General features: G+C 36.2%; 1 long non-coding RNA gene across 1 annotated transcript in view; it reads left to right on the top strand.

Annotated features, from left to right (window-relative positions):
- The window catches only part of LOC105495666 (uncharacterized), a 102905-nt gene extending 100953 nt beyond the window's left edge, over positions 1-1952 (top strand). Inside the window, exon 6 of the long non-coding RNA XR_011623594.1 lies at positions 755-1952. This is a non-coding gene — a long non-coding RNA (uncharacterized lncRNA). The remainder of the gene's footprint in view (positions 1-754) is intronic.
- The last annotated feature ends 19704 nt before the right edge of the window (positions 1953-21656 follow it).

Genomic DNA, 21656 nt, shown 5'->3' with positions numbered 1-21656 from the left:
ATAGTAATAGTTTCACCACTATATAAAATTTATGTATGCTTACATTGAGAACAATGTGAATAAATATATTTCCTAAAAAGAAAACAACTCCGTAGTTTATTTACCCTTTGTGAAAAAGCTGTGATGTGCTTATCTTAGTTCAGTTTATTTTGATTCTTTAATCATATTACTTTCATAATTGTTATAAGATTTATTCCGTATCCATGATTTTATTCAATTTTAGAATATTTCTTCACTTTCAAATCTTACCCTTCAATTATGCAAAGTTTTGTATTAAAACTTAGGAAATTCCCATCTTTCCTGATGGCACACAGAAGTTACAAATTAATTGGAAGTTGTCAGATTTTTAATAAATCAGCTCTATACCGACTAATAGAATTTGCAAACACTTTTAATAGGTGAGCAAAATGTATTCCTGAGTTTTTAAATATATAGGTAAGAAGTTTTGTAGTTGCTGATATTAATATTGGGAGAAAATTACATAACCATATTGGATTTGATTAGTTCATCATGTTCTGCGCCAGAATGTAGCTGATTAAATGCATGTGTTGTGATTTTCTTGGCTTTTTAATGCTATCTTAAATTTAGTGTTTTATTTTACTATTTTGTTGCTGAAATCTTTTTTTAATCACTATTCTATGACAACCAGTTTGATTAAAACAAAATAATCAAAACCTGACTTCAACTGCTTTGTAAGACAATATGCTGAAACTGTCAATTATTTTACATTGTTGAATGTCCTCTTTGCCCTCAGGATTATTACCATATCAGAGGAAATGGCTGGCATTGACTTACATATTAATAATTACAGGTAATCTTCATTTACAACTTACTGTTTTCTAAGCACTGTTCTACCCTAACTAATCTTCACAGCAGCTCTGTGGAAAAAAGTACTATATTGTCTGCTCATTATATACAAATAAATTATTTTTAATTTTACATTCATTGAATTTTTGGGGTGAAAATAAAAATAAATAGACTAATATTTCTTCCAATACTCAGAAGATTGACTTTATAGCTCCTAGGGCATCTGTGCCTCACTTTAGAGATCTCTAGATGAGAGATGTGATGGAGGGAAGGAAGGAGATAGATTAGAAGGTCATGGCAGTAGGCAAATGAAAAACAATGACATCTTGAACTAGGGCAATGGAAATGCAGTTATATAGAAGGTAGAATTTATAGAATTTATGACTCTTTAACATAAACTTCAGTTAACACAGAAGAAATATAGGCAGCAACAACAGAAAAGGCATATCTCCAATAGCCCTGGAATTAATTGGACATAAACTTTTGGTTGATTCCAAGCTATGTGTTACTGTTTCATCCTTTCCCAAGTCTAGTGATTCAGTATTTCCCTTACCGGTTTGTTATGCAGTTGGTCACTGAGTCAGTGCCTTCCTCAGCTGCCCTGGTAGTAGCAGAGGACTGCAGAGAATGGCTGTCACTTTGAGTTTTGGTAAAATGATTTATCTCTCAGGAGACAGAAGGATTAAGAGAAAAGCACTAGCTGTTCCAATTGTTCTGTCTCATATATGGTAGTAGTTACATGGTCAGTGGTACATAGACATATTTTGAACCTACAGATCAACCTGTGATCACTCAATGCCAGACTTCCCTGTTTCAGTCATATTTTATGAATGTTTTGCCCCCAGCTTATTTTCCTTCTAATGTTTTCATTGTGTTTTTTAATACACAGAACTATAAAACTTTTGTAAAGAACTAGTAAAGTTTTGTTATTTTGCTTCTAAAGTCTTTTCTTTCTCCAAAATTATGTAACTATTTATCCATAGTTTATTCCTCTTTGAAAAATGGTTTCAATTTTTACAGTTAGCACTTTAACCTCCTAGAGATCTTTGGCAAGTATTGTGAAGGCTATTGTTTTTTTAATATTATTAACCAGTTATGTTAACTGGTTAGAATATTTACTAGTCTTATTGATTTATAAAAATAAGTACTTTATGTTTAATTTTATTTTCAGCATTCTTTTATTTCAGTGTGTATATCAAAATGTTATATTTTAAAATATGAAAGTGCTAATTAATATTTCCTTGCTCATTTCACCACAAAATTTCTTCTTTGTCTATTTATTTTTCTAAGTAACTTAGAATTAACTCAATACATCCAAAAATTGTTTTGACTTGTATAGAAATTATTTTAGATAACCGTATAAATTAATGTTAGAGAGTCAACATTTTTGGAATAGTGAGTGTTCCTACATTGAACGTAATTTGGTTCAATATTTATTCAAGTGTTTTTAAATCCCAAAATATTGAACTTTTATTGGGTCTAAGTTTCTTAAAATTAATTTTTTTTTTTTTGGTTTCTGAACATTTTGTATGTGTTTTTAAAATTTTGTGTTTAAATTAATTTTAAAATTTGTTTTGTATGCAGTAGTTCCTGATATATGGGTAAAAGTTTTGTTTTATTTTTACATTTTGGTATTCAGTCAGTAAACTTTTTTTTTCTTTGTAGAGAAAAGGTTTCCCTATGTTGCCCAGGCTGGCCTCAAACTCTTGGCCTCAAGCAATCCTCGCACCTCAGTCTCCCCAAGTGCTGGGATTTACAGGCATGAGCCACTATGCCTGGCCACATTTTCTTATTAGGTGTACTGATTTTTATGTTGATTGTCTGGAATTATTTAAATAAATAATTCTGTAATCTTAAAATGATCTTTTTTATTTCTGATTTTTAATTTTTAAAACTCATTCTATTTTATTGCAGAAATAGTACCGGCTAAGTATTCTTGAATTATTTTAGCTCTAATGTATATATTGTATGCCAAATTCTCAGTAGAAAATGAGATTCAGCTTTAATTATTGCAAAGGCCTGTGTGTTTTATCACCTTCTTAAGAGTTACAATAGCACGTGAAAATCACACTGTCATTAGCTGCTTTTCTTTTTATTTTCTTTTTATTTTATTTTTTTAAAATCAAGGGCAGTGTGGACCTGCTTATTCTGAATGTGTAGCTGCAGACCTCATCTCCCATATCCTCCTTATTTCTCAGAAGATTTTGCTTTCTTATGACCACTTTGTATGCTGCGATCCATTAAGAGACCTATAGTGGAAATTGCTTTTCTTTAGATCACTTGTTTATTGACAGTTTTAACTCTTTACTATAGATAGATAGATAGATACACACACACACACACACACACACACACTCACACTCACTGTTAACCTCCTAGTAAGTATGGTTTGGAGAGTGAGTGCATGTTATTTTAATCTGATGATACAAGAATCAGTAGATCTGGAAGATGTGTGAACCTAAAAATGCGGCATTAAACACATTTCTGTAATATTATTCCAATTTCTCATCCTTTCTTTGTGAAGTTAGAAATAAGAATTTTCAACTGGAGATAAACATGCTTTATAATGCTATGGAATCATAAACACACAATCAATGTGATTAAGTACAAACTTACTGGAGAAAACCAGGAATTGGCTAATGGGGCATCAGGAGGGAGCAGTTTATTCTGACCATGATGTCTGCTGGTGTATAACCCACAGGATTGGCGAGCATACTCAAAGGCCTGTCTATGAGAACTTTTCTTGATCTCTTTGCATAGCTGGGCTTAAGAACTCAACAGGGAAGATTCATTTTGATTATTACCAAATCAGCATCAGAAGCCAGTGAAGAGGATTTCAGAAGGATGCCAGTCTATGAGCCATCTTGAAAAATGCAGGAAGACAGTGATTAGAAGGAATTAGGCTATAGTATGGGCCCACAGGGTTCTGATCAGAGTTTTGATGTGACCTGTGACAAGAAGCCTTTGCACATCTTGGGCCTTCTGTGACTCTGCTGTTCCTATAACCTGGGCTTCTTTGTTCTCTATTTTTTCCATTTGCCCCAGCTAGATTTAATATTGAGGATCGTTCTGAGACTTTCATGATGCTACCATTTTATTCGTCATCTTGAATAATTTGCACATGCCTCCAACATGGCAACTGTCATGTTGCCATGTAATTATTAATCTGGCTGTTCCTCATGGCATTACATTTGGTCAAGAATAACGTTGGAGTTCTGTTGCAGCTGCATTTAGGGCTCAAGAGATGAATTCAGGTAGAACTGTGACATAAACCATAATTTGGGGGAAATGGCAGGCATACATTAAAAAGAGAGAGATTGACAGGAGAATAGAATAGGCCCTTTGGAGGTTATGTGTTGGATATTAAGGACAAGACTGGAGATGATGTTATTTGTCCTGTTGCCTTTTATCCTCCAACATGATTTAAAGGGATAATTATATCTGAATCACCTAGTTAAGAATAGTTATCTTATTGAAAACAAGAAAAATAATTTACAGCATCTCAAATTTACTCAATGATCAGAATAACCTGAAATGATTGTTAAATGTTCAGCTTACCAGGCCTCTTTGAAATTCTAGTTCAGAAACAGTGTTGGTTGCCTAGGAATTTTGCTTCGAATAAGCTGACTACTGATGAATCTGGTGCATGCTAACATGTGAGAACCAGTGATTGAGGCTATAATATTAAGAAAGCTAAGCAGTTTATTTCCTTCTTCCAATATTTATTCCTTGCTTTCTTTTTACATTAGAAGAACCCACAGATGAAGGCACATTTATAAAGATTGTATGTGTGATTAGGTTTGGCCAATGAGATATGTGGAACTGATGGGTACAGGTTCCTGGTGGTGTTTTGTGAAGAAAGTCTGTGCTGCTTTTCCAACCCTGCCTTTATTTTACTGCATGGGATGTGGACATGGTGGGTGCACCATCATAGGCCATGCAAATAAGGACCAGACTGCAGATTTGAGGGAGCAGCAAGATTGAAGGAGCCCGAATCCCTGGACATTATCCCTTTCACAGGAGAGAAGTACCTTTTTACCTGGCCATTCAGATCGGTTATAAATATTCCAGCTCATATCTTGAATAATAGAATACAATAAAAGAGCAAAATAGTTAAAAACAGCTTAGTGAAACATAATATATGAAGACAAAAAGAGGAAACAGAATCTTAAGTCACAAAGTTGTTTATAGTGGTTATCTCTTAGACATGCATTTGGTTTCAAGTTTCTAGAAAGTAGAAGTAAAAAGGGAAACACGATTATATGATTAGATATATTTTCTCCAATATCATAAGGTAAAACTTTGCTTATCCTTCACCTCTAAAGTTTTTTTCAAGTGTTGTTACATATGTGGGGCATTAAGATAGGCAGTGGGCAGAGAGCTCAATAATTACTTACAGTGATTGCATTAAGAGTTTCACAGTATAGTTGCTGGGTGTGTCTCTTAATAACAATAATCAGGCTGGGCACTTTGGGAGGCCAAGGTGGGTTCAAGACCAGCCTGGGCAACATGGTGAAATCCTGTCTCCACTAAAATTACAAAAATTAGCTGCGTGTGGTGGCAGATGCCTGTAATCCCAGCCATTCAGGAGACTGAGGCATAAGAATTGCTTGAACCCAGGAGGCAGAGGTTGAAGTGAGCTGAGATTGTGCCATTGCACTCCAGCCTGGGTGACAGAGGAGAACTCTGTCTCGCACATACAAAACCAAACAAAAATAATATTACTGTCCTGGAATCAATGTGATATTGTGTAATCATGAAGAATTACAATGCTTAATGCTCAGGATTAATTTAAGTACAAAATTAAGCATAAAATTTAGCATTATCACAGCACTGAATTTTATAGTTTTTAAGTATCAGAATCCCCTTTATTTTCAACTGAAATGTGTGGCCAACGCTGATACGTAAAACAACTCTCTTGATTTAGGTGGGAGTGATAGGCTCTGACATCTTTCAACCTGGCCTGTCCTTGTTCTTAAAATCCAACTGTAGAACCCGAGAACTCAAGGTAGAAGTCCCTGATTTGAGGAATGAGTGTCTTGTATATTCTTCAAACCGTATGTCATAAATACCACTTTTCGTCAGTGTAACTTTGATAAGATTCAGACGGCTGGCCACTCAAAACTGTGTGTGTGTGTACATATATATATTTATATATATTTTTTGCAAAACCCCACATATTTATATAGATTATGAAGACTCACAATAGCACATTTCAAAAAAATTATGGAATTCTTAGATAATTTCTGGTGTATTTCGTTGATTTGTATAGAAATATGACTCTTGTTGCTTGGTGTTTTAATTTAAAGTGACAATTTATTGGCCAGAATAGATTGGTATAATCCTATCCTTCTGAATTAACTTAAGAACTTGAATTTACTCATTAAAAATTTTAAACATCTGCCAGCCTGGAAAAAAAGAGGCATATATGAAAAGAAGTGCTGAAACAGTGAAGAGGAAATGGAAATTTAATTCAGAGAATTTGGAATTGTTCTAAAGTAAAACTCATTTTTTAGATGGAAACACTTATTGGAGCTAACAAGATTTTTAGGGAGTTGATTGATCCCAGATTTTGGAGGTGTTCATTCCAAATCTTTGTCTGAGGTATTTTTTTAAAACCATAGAAATAGAGTTGGTAGCTTAGTAACTAATACTGCTTTGGAGATTAACATTTTCAAGCAGGGCACCTTTGTGTTCACAAGAAATATAGAATCTATCAAAAAATGCAGCTTGAAATACAAATTGGACATTTTAGCTAGTTATATGGGGTTAATAAGGACAATAGGAGATAAAGACATACATAGAATTTTGTCACTTGAGTGTTTCTGTTACAGTCAGAATAATGTAATGTCACAGGACATGAGAAAGGTTATGTTAGCAAAATTTATTTTGAAGGTTCCTAGATAATTGCTTTGTGCACAATCCTTAAACATAGTCTAATTCCTCAACTTTTGAGTCACAGAAACTCATACAAAACTGGTGGCTCACAGCTTAATCTAGTCTATTGATTTTTAATTTTTGTGTGTGTGCATGTGTGTCTAGGAATGTGCAGAGTCAACACTTTTTTTTTTAAACTGACTTTAAATGCTTTTTTGCAGTAGCTTACACTGCCTCTTTGGTTCATCACTGGCCCCACTGTTTCTACTCTCTTCACACTTTTGCCCATGTTACATGCATATTAATTGTCTCAACTCTGATGGTATTTATATCTACCGATTTGTAACCGTATAGACTAATTATTGCCTCTGGCATCTGAAGGGAAGCTGGGTTGCTATTCTCATTCTTTAACTGCCTTTTTCTTTTTAATGAACAATTTTCTTCAGCAATTTTATGTAAATAAGAGAAGAGAACATGCTTGTAACACTCCTGCCATTCACAGCATGAAACAGAGTGGTCATGAAAACAAAAACCAGCTAACTTTAAAAGATTTATGGATACTAAGATTAAAAAGCAAACAAACTTCTCAAATATTTAGATACAGATGCCTGAATAGAATAAACTGATTTCCTGAACTGTATGCTTGTTTACACATCAAAAGTTTCAGGAGTATGGCTAGACATGTTCAGACCATTCAAGCGGATTCAGGAACTGGGTTCAAAAAACTTCGAGGAACATCTTACTATGAGAGTCTAGTCTCATTTCATGTTGACTTTATAAAATGATTTGATGTTGAGGATTTGAATAAAGCAATGTTTATACTTGTACTTGATTTTTCCAAAATGTTGTTTAAGAATAATTATCCAGATTGAGGACTTCTAGGAATTTTATTCACCTTGTTAACCATCCTATGTACGTGGTGGTTCTATTTTTCTCCAATTAAACTTTTATTTAAAAGCGTTTCTAGAGAAGATCTTTAAAATGCAAACATTGTAAGAAAGTTTTAAAACCGCAGGACTTAAAAATCTTCCTAACAACTACTTTTAATGACTTACATTTGTCAATTTTGTTACTTTTAAACATTTTAAATTTTGTGGTGGTTTTTATGATAATGCTATTCTCATTCTTTTGACTCTTTCTAGACATGAGTAGTCTCATTACTTAGTGGGTTTGAGGCAATGGTGTGCTGGAGCAACTCCTAGCAATCCACTGTACTTTCCAATTTCTTTCCAATCCATGATCAGAGACCCTTCGGTTGGTAGCATGAAATCAGTCCTGGTGATATTTACACAATAGAAATCTGCAACTGCTATAAATGGTCTTGGGGAAGGGAGGTGAGTTAGTTGTCAAACATTTACCAAGAAACATTTGAGAATATACCTGAGCGCTACAAAGTCTGACCTTAAAAAATGGTAATTAAGTTTTTTATTTCATAGTAAACATTCTGTTGGTACACTTAGCTTGCCAGGCATAGAGAGTTAATTTCTCCTGAAAGTAAATATTAACTGGGCTGAGTACTATAAGAATGGAAATGGGGAGAAGATGCCAAGTGCTAGAGTTAAGATTATAGGTTCTGAGTTGAGACTTCTAGGGGATGAGCCTCAACTGTCCCAGTTTCTCACTGTATATCTTTGGGAAAGTTGCTTAAACCCACTAAGCCTCAGTTTCCTCCTATGTAATAGGGATTAAAACAGAATGTTTCCCATGGGTTTGCTCTGAGCACAGTGGCTGGCACATAGTAAATCCTCAATAAATGCTAATATTATAATTGTATTACCTACTGTTTTTCCACATAATTTTATGAAATTATAAAATAGCACCATGATGCAGATAGAACAATTTTCATATTTTGGATGAGGAAACTAAGGCACAGAGGTCAAATAACATCTCCATGATTGCACAAATGTTGCATGGCAGAGATAGACTTTTTCTTTTTAAATCTAGGTCCACTAGGTTCCACAGCATTAGCAAATCTTTAGAAGGCTTAGAATTTTCTCTTTTTAGTTATGGAATAATTGTCATAAACAACAGTGCAGGCTTCGGTTTGAGTATAAGTACCAGAGGCAAAAGAACCATGTCTAACATAAATTGTTGCTGCAGAACAAAGCGCCCCCAAACTAAGTGACATGCAGCAATCAAGCATTTATTATGCTCACAGGTCAGCTGGAGTGATTCAAACCAAGACCGACGGTCTGTGGGTCAGCTGGGGTGATTCTTCTTAAATTGCAGATTTGAAGGAGAGCTTCAAATCCATTTATTACCCATTCTTCAGGAATCAATGGGCTACTAGGCTAAATTTTTTCTCGTGGCAATGACAGTAGCATAAAAGGACAAACTCAGCTCTAAATTACAAACACACTTCAAGCTTTTGCTTGTGTATTATCTGCTGGTATTCAGTTTGTCAGGGCCAAAGGCAAGGGATAGGGAAGTGTACTGTGCTTTTTGTGGGAGGAACTGTAAAGACATAGCTGGCAGGATACAGGGAAAGGTGAGGAACTGAGGGCAATATTCAGTCTACTGCATTATGGAATAGTGGCTTTAAAAGATAGGAATTTAGGCCGGGCGCGGTGGCTCAAGCCTATAATCCCAGCACTTTGGGAGGCCGAGACGGGCGGATCACGAGGTCAGGAGATCGAGACCATCCTGGCTAACACGGTGAAACCCCGTCTCTACTAAAAATTACAAAAAACTAGCCGGGCGAGGTGGCAGGCGCCTGTAGTCCCAGCTACTCGGGAGGCTGAGGCAGGAGAATGACGTAAACCCGGGAGGCGGAGCTTGCAGTGAGCTGAGATCCGGCCACTGCACCCCAGCCTGGGCGGCAGAGTGAGACTCCGTCTCAAAAAAAAAAAAAAAAAAAAGATAGGAATTTACTTTTCTTTCATATGAAGATCTGGGGGCACTTGATCCAGGATTGTATGACAGCTCTTCTCCATGAAGCCTTGAAGGGTTGAGACTCCTATTTTATATACCATTGCCCTGCCTAGTCTGGCCTCCATTGCCAAGATTAGGAGTTAATGAAATTTTTCTATAAATGGCCAAATAGCAAGTATTTTACATTGTGTAAGCCATATGGTTTCTGTTGGAACTATTGAACTCTGCCACTATAGTATGAAAACAGCCGTAAACAGTAAGATGAATGAACGTGGCTGTGCCCCAGTAAATTTTTTATAGACATTGATGATTTGAATTTCATATTATTTTCATGTGTCATAAAATATTCCTTTTTTGATTTTTTTTAGCATCTAGAAAATGTAAAACTCATTTTCTTGTCAGCTGTATAAAAACAGCTGAATTGAATTGTTCCAAGGGCTATTGCTTGCTGACTCCTGCCCAAGATCATCTCAAGGATCAAATAATTGCTAAGTCATCACAGCTGCATTAGTCAGCAGGCAGGAGGAAGGGATGAAAAAACAGGGGGAAAAGGGTATATTTTATGCAGGTTGGATTTTTAAGAAAAACTGCCAAAAGCTGCCACATGGCATTCCCACTTGTATCTCATTGGCTAAACTTAGTGACATGGTCATGCCTAGCTGCAAGAGAAGCTGGGATAAGTAGTATACTTTACTGTGATCAGTTAAACTTCCTGGTTAAAAATTGCGACTTCTCTGTAAAGAAAAGGTAAAATAAATGCTATGGGACAACCAGCAGGCTCTGGCATCCAGTGTACAGAGTTTAGGGGTGAAGGGGCAGAAGTGAGTTCACTAACTACATCACTGGACATGAATAATGTGTCACTAAATTATCTTTTTATAGAAAATAGATACAATGTCTACTCTGAAAACAGTATCCTATAAGCCTCCTCCTTGAGAGAAAAACAAAAGTCAGAAACATATTTTTTATGTAAATGGGAAACTTTTAAAGTAAACATGAAACAAATTATTTAACACAATTTTTCTCTTCTAATTCTGTACATAAAGGTCCTACTCTGTGTCTATGTAAACTGAATTTTTTTATGCAATGAACATATCCCTTTAATTGTCAGACTTCTTAATTGTGTTTTGTAACTATCCACAATTATCTAAGCCATATTCTTAAACCTTGACTCGCATCTAAATTTGGATGTTGAAGTTGGTGAAACATGTGTCAGATAACCATAGTTAGTTGTAAAACATGGTTCATTTAAGAAATGGTAATTGTTCATGAAGTTTGCCTCTTATCAATCACTTCAAATATAAGCAAAAATGAAATTACTGTGAGTTAAAAAAAAATAAAAAAACCCAGTAACTTAACAATTTTTTCTTTCCTAGGACAAAGCCCTAATATTTTGCAATATCAGAAGCATTTGGTGCCCAATATTCAATTCGCTCAGCCCAATATAATAACAGTCCCAACTTAGGGGCCAGATCTGTGTACAGGGAACACCGGCCTCAAGTGCCTCCCATCCATCATCCTACTCTTCTGCCTCAGGGCTCTCTCCAGAGCTAATAGACTGTGGTTCCATGCTGGTGCAGCCCATAGTGCAAGGGCAAACCCTCAAATAATGGTAAACAGGAATCAGTGGATAAGTGTTCTACCCTCCCAGAGTCTGGATGAAATCTTCTGGGTTTTTTTTTTTGTACTTATTTGAGAGTACGAGACATTTGAACTGCTGCTGATGATGACAGTGACCCCCAAGGATTCATTTGTTTTCTCCTTCCTAATCTCATTGTCCCTGCCTCCTCACTCTTGCTTCCTGGTGTTATTCCTGGAAAAACTACTGTACTTACGTAGAGCCTAAGAATTTGCATTTCTAAACAGTTTATTTTTTTTTTGGCAGAGACTGGAGTTTTATTACTCAAATCAGTCTCCCTGAGCATTTGGGGATCAGAATTTTTAAGGACAACTTGGTGGATGGTGGGGAAGCTGAGAGTGCTAATTGGTCAGGTCAGAGATGAAATCATAGAGAGTCTTCTTGCACTGAGTCATTTCCTGGGTGGGGACCATAAGAGCAGATGAGCCAGGTTATCAATCTGGGTGGTGCCAGTTGATCCATCAAATGCAGGGTCTGCAAAATGTCTCAAGCACTGGTCTTAGGTTTTACAACAGTGAATTTTATCCCCTGGAGCAATATGAGGAGGGTCAGAATCTTGCAGCCTCTAGCTGTATAACTCCTAAACCATAATTTCTAAACTTTTGTCTAATTTATTAGTCCTACAAAGGCAGTTGAGTCCAGGGTTTGTTTTGGGAAAGGGCTGTTATCGTCTTTGTTCTAAACTGTAAGTTTCTCCCAAAGTTAGTTCAGCCTACGCCTAAGCATGAACAAGGACAGCTTGGAGGTTAGAAGCAAGATGGAGTTGGTTAGGTCAGATCTCTTTCACTGTCTCAGTTGTAATTTTGCAGTGGCAGTTTCAATCCCTTCCTTTGGGTTTTATACTACCCTAAACATGCCGGATCTTATCTGCATTTCTAACCAATTTCTAGGTGATGTTTATTTTGTTGGTTCAGGGACCACACTCCAAGAACCACTGTAATAGTGTGCTTTAAGCTTCAAGCAACACCTTGATGGGAATGAGATAGAATACCTAGGGAAATGGTGGGACACAGGTTTATAAGCAACCCTCAGAAGGGAGTAACCTAAGGAGAAAGGTAAGGAGCCAATTTGTAACTAGATGCAGGGTCATACCTGAAGCCATAAGAAAACAAAAGCCATGATCAGGAAACCCACTGATAGACACTGCAAGATTGAAGTCCAAGAGGTGTCTTTGTCTGTGTAACAGCTGGAACCCTAAAAATCAATGAGATGTGAGGGGTCCAGACCAATGCTACAATATCCAGATGTGGCTGGAATTAAATTATTGCAGTGGCTTCTATTTGGTGCCTTCTTTTCTTCCTCCATTCCTCTCTGCCTGCCTTCCTTTCTTCAACAAATACTTGACATACGACTTGCTACTTGAGACTCTGGTGAATACTCAGACAATTAATTTAACCTGATCCTCATGTGTGTACTTCCTCACTTATCCCAATAGTTGGCATTCATTCACTTATTCATTAATTCATGGATATTGACTGAGTGCCTCCTAGGAAGCTGCCCTTGTTGAATGCTAGAAATGCATGGTCTCAGGGCTGAGATGAACTCAAGCCTCTTGGGGGATTATGTTATTATACAGGTTATAGTACATGAAGTTGTCACACTCTTCATCATGGTGTATCATGATTTATCAGGCATCCCCCAAGATGTTTCACTAATACTGCTCTTAAGCCATCTCTTTCTTTCTCATAGCATTGACCTAGTTGCTATGAATATTTTTCTTTTTAAATTGACAAATGAAGAGTACTGAGTTGATAAGTGTTAGAGTTAAAAATGAAGTTAAAGTCTAGATTATCTTGTCTCGGTAGCATTAGTTTTGACCTCCAAGCTTGCTACTTAGTATGGCATTGTGATGGGACTGAGCCTCCTAGCCCCAATTTTCTCATTCATTGAAACAGGCTTAAATATCTCCCCATAGGGTTTTTTTTAAGAATAAAATGAGGGATGCATATAAAGTGTTTAGCAGAGCCCCAACACAACGTGCAGAACACTCAGATAAATGTCAGTTAAACAACAGGAATTTGTATAGTCTCACATCAGAAATCCAGGACTGGAAGGCCCAGACTTTCAGTTCTCACTTTGCTGACTCTGTGTGTTGTCTTTCATCCCCAGCATGTTTGTTCCTTGTTGCAAGATGACTACTGCTGCTTGAGAACAGGATTCATGGAAAGACAAAAAGGGAGGGGATATTGAGTGAGAGGAACATCCTGGTGGATCTTGCTTTTTAAATTAGGGAGTGAAAATTGTTACCCAGAGCATCTCTATGGAATCCCCTTTTGGCTCTTCTACTGGCAAATGAAGCTGGTAAATTGAACAGCTAGCATTATCAGATTGTCATGGGAAAGGTGACTAGTAGAACTGGGGGAAGGAAATGGCATTTGCTTAGCAACCTACAGTATTTACCACATATGCTGAAAGAAAAATAGATTTTTTTATTTTTTTACTTTTAGATTTCCTGAGGGGAAATATTTAATTAAAGTGTTTAAAGTGCCTCTTTCTTTTCCTCATTTGTTTTAATGCCACTACACATGCATCATTTAGCCAGTAGAAAATGCAATACCCGGTGGGCTTACTGTGCACACAACATTATAGGAAATTAAGTACAAATACAGAGGTTTCTAATAGGGACACTACACTATTAAGACCATGTATCCTTCTGAAAGTAATTTTTTCTTTCCCTCTTGTTTTATTCTTTTGATGCTATCTGTGATTTCCCTTACATTAGTGCAAACTCTATATAATTCAGTCAGCATTTATGTGCAAAGCATAGTGCTGGACCACTTGACAAAGACTCAGAAGAAAAAGAAGACACCATTATGGCCTTAACAAATTTAGTATATAGTGGAAATACAGAAAGGAGGGACAAAATAAGCAGTCAGCGTAGCATGCACAAGGAAGATGAAAGATTATGGGTAGTAAATCAAGTACAGACTCAAGCCGTGGTCCAGACATCTTCCTCGTCCCTAGGATGCCAGGGTTCAGACAAAGGAATGTGCTAGTGGCAATGGCCTGTATACGGTTTTCTTAATTTCATTCCCTGCCATCAACCCAACTCCTCAGCAAATTGAGATAGATATAGAGGCAGCAGAAGAATGTTCATGCCATTGAAAACTTTGTTTTTTGACTAAAAAATAGCTAAGTAAACTTTCAAGATCTGGTCCTGGTGTTTTATTTAACTTCTCAAGTTTTGTTGGTACATAATAGGTGTTTATTACATTAAATCATGAATAGAAAACTGGATCTGATCCCATGGTCACTGAATCAGATCATGTTCTTAAATATTACTCATATTACAAAGACTGTGTTTCCAGAGAGACCATATAACACTTTAACATGGGAGGAAAAAGAGAAAAAGGGCAAAAATAAATAAATAAAAATGGAAACTAATAACTTAGAGGATAGGAAAATGTAAAACAATCCTTGAAAAAGAAATATTCAAAATCATGAGATATCTTGAATTTTTAAAATCTTCAGCCTCTTAGTCCACATCCCAGTTTACCATGTATTCTGCATGTTAGTTGTGATTACTATGTGTAGTGACTCTTATCAAAACTGTGTTATTTAAAGCTACTTCTGTTGCTCATTCTGAGTTTGTAGCTGATAGAAATTATTGTATAGTGGTCAGACCATGGCTGCTGTCATGAATCCCACAATGAATAAAATACCACTAGTATGTCTATAAACATTTTTTTTGGGAGCGAGATGGTAAAAAAAAAAAAAAACTATAGACCAAAATATTTAATTGAATTACCTGCTAATTTTTTAATTTTTATTTTTAAGATGACCTCTATTGAAAGTCAGGTCATCAATTTACTACAAAGTTTTCATGGAAAATAAGTCTTTTTTTTTTAAAGTTACAAAACATTTGTTTCCATTTCTTCATAACATTACATATAATCTTCATATAATCATTCTTCTACATTATATGTAAGGAGTAGATCTAAGTCTCCTTTAGTTTTAGAAGCTTGTGGGCATTAACATTTATGGATAGCTTGATTTTTTTTTTTTTTTTTTTTTTTTTTTGGAGTCTTACTCCGTCACCAGGCTGGAGTTCAGTGGCACAATCTCGGCTCACTGCAACCTCCACCTCCCAGGTTCAAGCGATTCTCCTGCCTCAGCCTCCCGAGGAGCTGGGACTACAGACATGCACCACCATGCCCAGTTGATATTTGTATTTTTAGTAGAGACAGGGTTTTACTATGTTGACCAGGATGGTCTCGATCTCCTGACCTTGTGATCCACCCACCTCAGCCTCCCTAAGTGCTGGAGTGCTGGTATTACAGACATGAGCCACCATGCCTGGCCAGCTTGATATTTTTGTGTTATTTTTAATAACTGATAGTCTTGAACCCTTTGGCATTTTAGAATGAAAGGTATAGTTTCAAGGTCTATAGGAAAATACTAGGTTTTCATCATTGCTTTATTTTGATAAGACTCCCTGTTTGATCCTATGGTATTAACAGTACAGTATCCAGTTTCCATGGTAATTGAACATCAGTTTATTTCCACAAAATCTAGGTTATTTAGTCTTAAGTGAGACCATCTGTGGGACATAAGCTGTCTAGTTCACATGGGGCTACATCAAGCCCAGTCCAGTTCCTTGTTAGTCTTTTCTCAATAAAGAAAGAAATTTCTTAAGGTACAAACTCAGCCAGGGCTTCCTTGGTACAATGTAAAGTCCCTGGCATGGAGTGGGTACTCAGGAAATAGCTGCTTTATTGAGGAAACATGGCCAAAGAGGGATTAGAATCTAAGTTCTTAGGATAAGTTCAGAATTAGTATTCCTTTTGATGAAAAATTCACCTCAAAAATGTATTTAATTGAGTACATTTTCTAGGCATTAACATGCTTTTATAAACAAATCCATCACTAGGAACCTTCCAAATGAATCAAGCAATTCTAATAAATAATCCTTGAAATTCATATGGGCCTAATAAATAATGGAAAAATTTAAATTTTGCCAAATTTCAAATATTGGCAAAAAAGTTGCACAACATTTGATCAACCATCTAGATATTTCCACATGTAACAAACTAAAAACATGATATAAATGTGTAATGACTATATTTAGAAATTGTGATAATTATTTGTACATAGTCTATCCATAGCTTTTGTGTATATGTCACAGACACTTTTCTGTGAAGTATGGTTCATATATTTTGAATTTGTTTTTCTCCCATGTACAGTAGACATAAAAATATTTGTTGTATGTCTCATTGCCTTGTACTTTTTAAAACTGTTTTCAGATGTCAATCTGTGTAATGTGATAACTCACCATAAGGATTTCATGAAATGTTTTTAGTACTTTTAGAAGACCAAAGCAGATTTATAAAAATAAATATTAAAAACAATGCTTTCCATGCAAAATTTAATGGTTAAAAAATAGAGGAAAACAGAGACTTAATCAATGTATTACCTCCCCTGAAGATGTTGAAATTCAGTGAAAGAATATAATCCAGGTTTAAGATGTCAATCTGGTCCAACCATTGTGTACTCTCTATATAAATCCCATACCAGTATCTCTTGAAAGTAATTTTCCAGACTTTATATGGATATTTCCAGAGACAAAGAACGAAGTACTTTATCCCATTTCAGACAACTATAATTTCATAGAGCTCATTCTTATGAGTCAAAAACTGACTCTATAACTCTTCTTAGCATTTGTTCACTCTTCTGTTCTCCAAACCATTTAGAAATGAGGGTTCTTTCTTACAAGACAGTTCTTTAAATGTTTTGAGAAATTATATTTTTAATGGCTTCTCTTTAGAATTCAATATTCTATTTTTTTTCCTTTTGTCCTCTTCCTTTTCTCCTTTCCTCTTTCTCCTTTCTTCCATTTCTACCAGTTTTTTGTGGTAGGTGGGGGATTGACGTGATCCCCTTTCTACAAGGAATCATGGTAATTGCTTTAGCAGCGAGTTAAGTAGAGTGCCGTGAGGGCTCACAAAATAAGTTATGTGAGGCTTCACAGCAGGATGGCACCAAGTTGTAGAGAATGAGTGGTAGGAAAAAACCTGGCCAACTGGGAGGTGACTTTGGGGAATGTCTTTCTAAGCAGAGAAAATAACATTCATGGTCCTGCAGGAACCCTTTTACTCCTCAAGGAACTTCATTTATATTGTTTTTTCCATCCTGGTTGCTCCCTTCATATCTGTCCCAGTCTGACTACACTTTAGGACTGTTGGTAGGTTAAAAAAATTAACCTAAAAAATTAACTATTTCTGTGACAAATAGTATACTTTATTTATACAAATATTTAGGTGCAAGAAAGACAGTGTACTAAGTTGGGTTTTAAGAGAGTATTCATTGTTAGGAAGTGAGTTAGAACATTGGAAATTAGGGAGGAGAAAATGTAGTGGTGGTCAGTCAGAAAATAAAGACACTAAGTGGAAAAGGAGGGATTAATGATAATTTAAAAATGAAAAGTATGAAAGAAAATGAACAGTATGCTTCCTGCATGGGTGAACTTAAAGTGTGTTATAATCACGGCTTTGAGTATTAACACAGTTGTAAATGTGGAAATCCCTTGTCAATGTTTTGATTATTTTCAGTATTCTAAACTACTATGTGTATCTATGTGAAGGAAAAAAAAAAAGATGTTTTCCTCATGAATTCTTCACATTAAAAAACATTCAATGTTCTAACCCATCACAAGGAAGTTAAAAACCTTGAAAAAAGGTTAGATGAATGGCTAACTGAATAAACATTACAGAGAAGACCTTAAATGACCCGATGGAGCTGAAAACCATGGCATGAGAACTTCGTGACACATGCACAAGCTTCAATAGCCAATTCGATCAAGTGGAAGAAAGGATATCAGCGATTGAAGATCAAATTAATAAAATAAAGTGAGAAGACAAGATTAGAGAAAAAAGAGTAAAAAGAAATGAACAAAGCCTCCAAGAAATATGGGACTATGTGAAAAGACCAAATCTATGTTTGATTGGTGTACCTGACAGTGACGAACAGAATGGAACCAAGTTGGAAAACACTCTTCAGGATATTATCCAGGAGAACTTCCACAGCCTAGCAAGGCAGGCCAACATTCAAATTCAGGAAATAGAACACCACAAACATATTCCTCGAGAAAAGCAACCCCAAGACACATAATTGTCAGATTCACCAAGGTTGAAATGAAGGAAAAATGTTAAGGACAGCCAGAGAGAAAGGTCAGGTTACCCACAAAGGGAAGCCCATCAGACTAACAGTGGCTGTCTTGGTAGAAATTCCACAAGCCAAGAAGAGAGTGGGGGCCAATTTTCAACATTCTTAGAGAAAATAATTTTCAACCCAGAATTTCATATCCAGCCAAATTATGCTTCATAAGTGAAGGAGAAATACAATCCTTTACAGACAAGCAAATGTTGAGAGATTTTGTCACCACCAGGCCTGTCTTAGAAGAGCTCCTGAAGGAAACACTAAACATGGAAAGGAACAACCAGTATGAGCCACTGCAAAAACAGGCCAAATTGTAAACACCCTCAATGCTATGAAGAAACTGCATCAATTAATGAGCAAAATAACCAGCTAACATCACAATGACAGGATCAAATTCACACATAACAATATTAACCTTAAATGTAAATGGGCTAAATGCCCCAATTAAAAGACACAGACTGGCAAATTGGGTAAAGAGTCAAGACCCATCAGTGTGCTGTAGTCAGGAGACCAATCTCACATGACACACATAGGCTCAAAATAAAGGGATAGAGAAAGATATACCAAGCAAATGGAAAGCAAAAAAGCCGGGGTTGCCATCCTACTCTCTGATAAAACAGACTTTAAACCAACGAAGATCAAAAGAGACAATGAAGGCCATTACATAATGGTAAAGGGATCAATTCAACAAGAAGAGCTAACCTAAATATATATGTATCCAATACAGGAGCACCCAGATTCATAAAGCAAGTCCTTAGAAACCTACAAAGAGACTTAGACTCCCACACAATAATAGAAAACTTTAACACCCCACTGTCAATATTAGATTGAGACAGAAGGTTAACAAGGATATCCAGGACTTGAACTCAGCTCTGCACTAAGCAGACCTAATACACATCTACAGAACTCTCCACTCCAAATCAACAGAATATACATTCTTCTCAGCACCACATCTAACTTATTCTAAAATTGACCACTCTTCAGCAAATGTAAAGAACAGAAATAACAACAAACTGTCTCTCAGACCACAGTGCAATCAAATTAGAACTCAGGATTAAGAAACTCACTCAAAACTGCACAAGTATATGGAACCTGAACAACCTGCTCCTGAATGGCTACTGGGTACATAACGAAATGAAGGCAGAAATAAAGATGTTCTTTGAAACCAATGAGAACAAAGATACAACATACCAGAATCTCTGGGACACATTTAAAACAGTGTGTAGAGGGAAATTTATAGCACTAAATGCCCACAAGAGAAAGCAGGAAAGATCTAAAATCGACATGCTAACCTCACAATTAAAGAACTAGAGAAGCAAGAGTAAACAAATTCAAAAGTTAGCAGAAGGCAAGAAATAACCAAGATCAGAGCAGAACTGAAGGAGATAGAGACACAAAAATCCCTCCAAAAAATCAATGAATCCAGGAGCTGGTTTTTCGAAAAGATCAACAAAATTGATAGATGACTAGTAAGACTAATAAAGAAGAAAAGAGAAGAGAATCAAATAGATGTAATAAAAAATGACAAAGGGAATATCACCACCTATCCCACAGAAATACAAACTACCATCAGAGAATGCTGTAAACACCTCTACGCAAATAAACTGGAAAATCTAGAAGAAATGGGCTACATTCCTGGACACATACACTCTCCAAGACTAAACCAGGAAGAAGTGGAATCTCTGAATAGACCAATAACAGGATCTAGAATTGAAGCAATAATTAATAGCCTACCAACTAAAAAAAGTCCAGGACCAGATGTATTCACAGCTGAATTCTACCAGAGGTAAAAAGAAGAGCTGGTACTATTCCTACTGAAACTGTTCCAATCAATAAAAAAAGAGGAAATCCTCCCTAAGTCATTTTAGGAGGCCACCATCATCCTGATACCAAAGCCTGGCAGAGACACAACAAAAAGAATTTTAGACCAATATCCCTAATGAACATCAATGTGAAAATCCTCAATAAAATATCGGCGAACTGAATCCAGCAGCACATCAAAAAGCTTATCCACCATGATCAAGTTGGCTTCATCCCTGGGATGCAATGCTGGTTCAACATATGCAAATCAATAAATGTAATCCATCACATAAACAGAACCAATGACAAAAACCACATGATTATCTCAATAGATGCAGAAAAGGCCTTAAACAAAATTCAACAGCCTTCATGCTAAAAACTCGCAACAAACTAGGTATTGATGAAATGTATGTCAAAATAACAAGAGGTATTTATGACAAACCCACAGCCAATATCATACTGAATGGGCAAAAACTGGAAGCATTCCCTTTGAAAACTGGCACAAGACAAGGATGCCCTCTCTCACCACTCCTATTCAACATAGTGTTGGAAGTCCTGGCCAGGGCAATCAGACAAAAGAAAGAAATAAAGGGTATTTAATTAGAAAAAGAGGGAGTCAAATTGTCCCTGTTTGCAGATGACACGATTGTAAATTTAGAAAACCCCATTGTCTCAGCCCCAAATCTCCTTAAGCTGATAAGCAACTTCAGCAAAGTCTCAGGATACAAAATCAGTATGCAAAAATCACAAGCATTCTTATACACCAATAACAGACAGAGAGCCAAATCATGAGTGAACTCCCATTCACAATTGCTACAAAGAGAATAAAATACCCAGGAATCCAACTTACAAGTGATGTGAAGGACTTCTTCAAGGAGAACTACAAACCACTGCTCAACAAAATAAAAGAGGACACAAACAGAAGAGCATTCCATGCTCATGGATAGGAAGAATCAATATCATGAAAATTGACATACTGCCCAAGGTAATTTATAGATTCAGTGCCATCCCCATTAAGCTACCAATGACTTTCTTCACAGAATTGGGTAAAACTATTTTAAAGTTCATATGGAACCCAAAAAGAGCCTGCGTAGTGAAGATAATCCTAAGCAAAAAGAACAAAGCTGGAGGCATCATGCTACCTAACTTCAAGCTATACTACAAGGCTACAGTAACCAAAACAGCATGGTACTGTTACCAAAACAGATATATAGACCAATGGAACAGAACAGAGGGCTCAGAAATAATACCACACATCTGCAACCATCTGATCTTTGACAAACCTGAAACAAAAAACAAGAAATGGGGAAAGGATTCCCTATTTAATAAATGGTGCTGAGAAAACTGGCTAGCCATATGTAAGAAGCTGAAACTGGATCCCTTCTTTACACCTTATACAACAATTAATTCAAGATGGATTAAAGACTTAAATGTAAGACCTAAAACTATAAAAACTCTGGAAGAAAACCTAGGCAATACCATTCAGGACATGGGCATGGGCAAAGAC

The sequence above is a fragment of the Macaca nemestrina genome, chromosome 5, assembly GCF_043159975.1.
Source record: "Macaca nemestrina isolate mMacNem1 chromosome 5, mMacNem.hap1, whole genome shotgun sequence".
Lineage (NCBI taxonomy): Eukaryota > Metazoa > Chordata > Mammalia > Primates > Cercopithecidae > Macaca > Macaca nemestrina.
The sequence above is the reverse complement of the archived record's forward strand: the minus strand, read 5'-3'. Positions and strand labels throughout refer to the sequence as shown.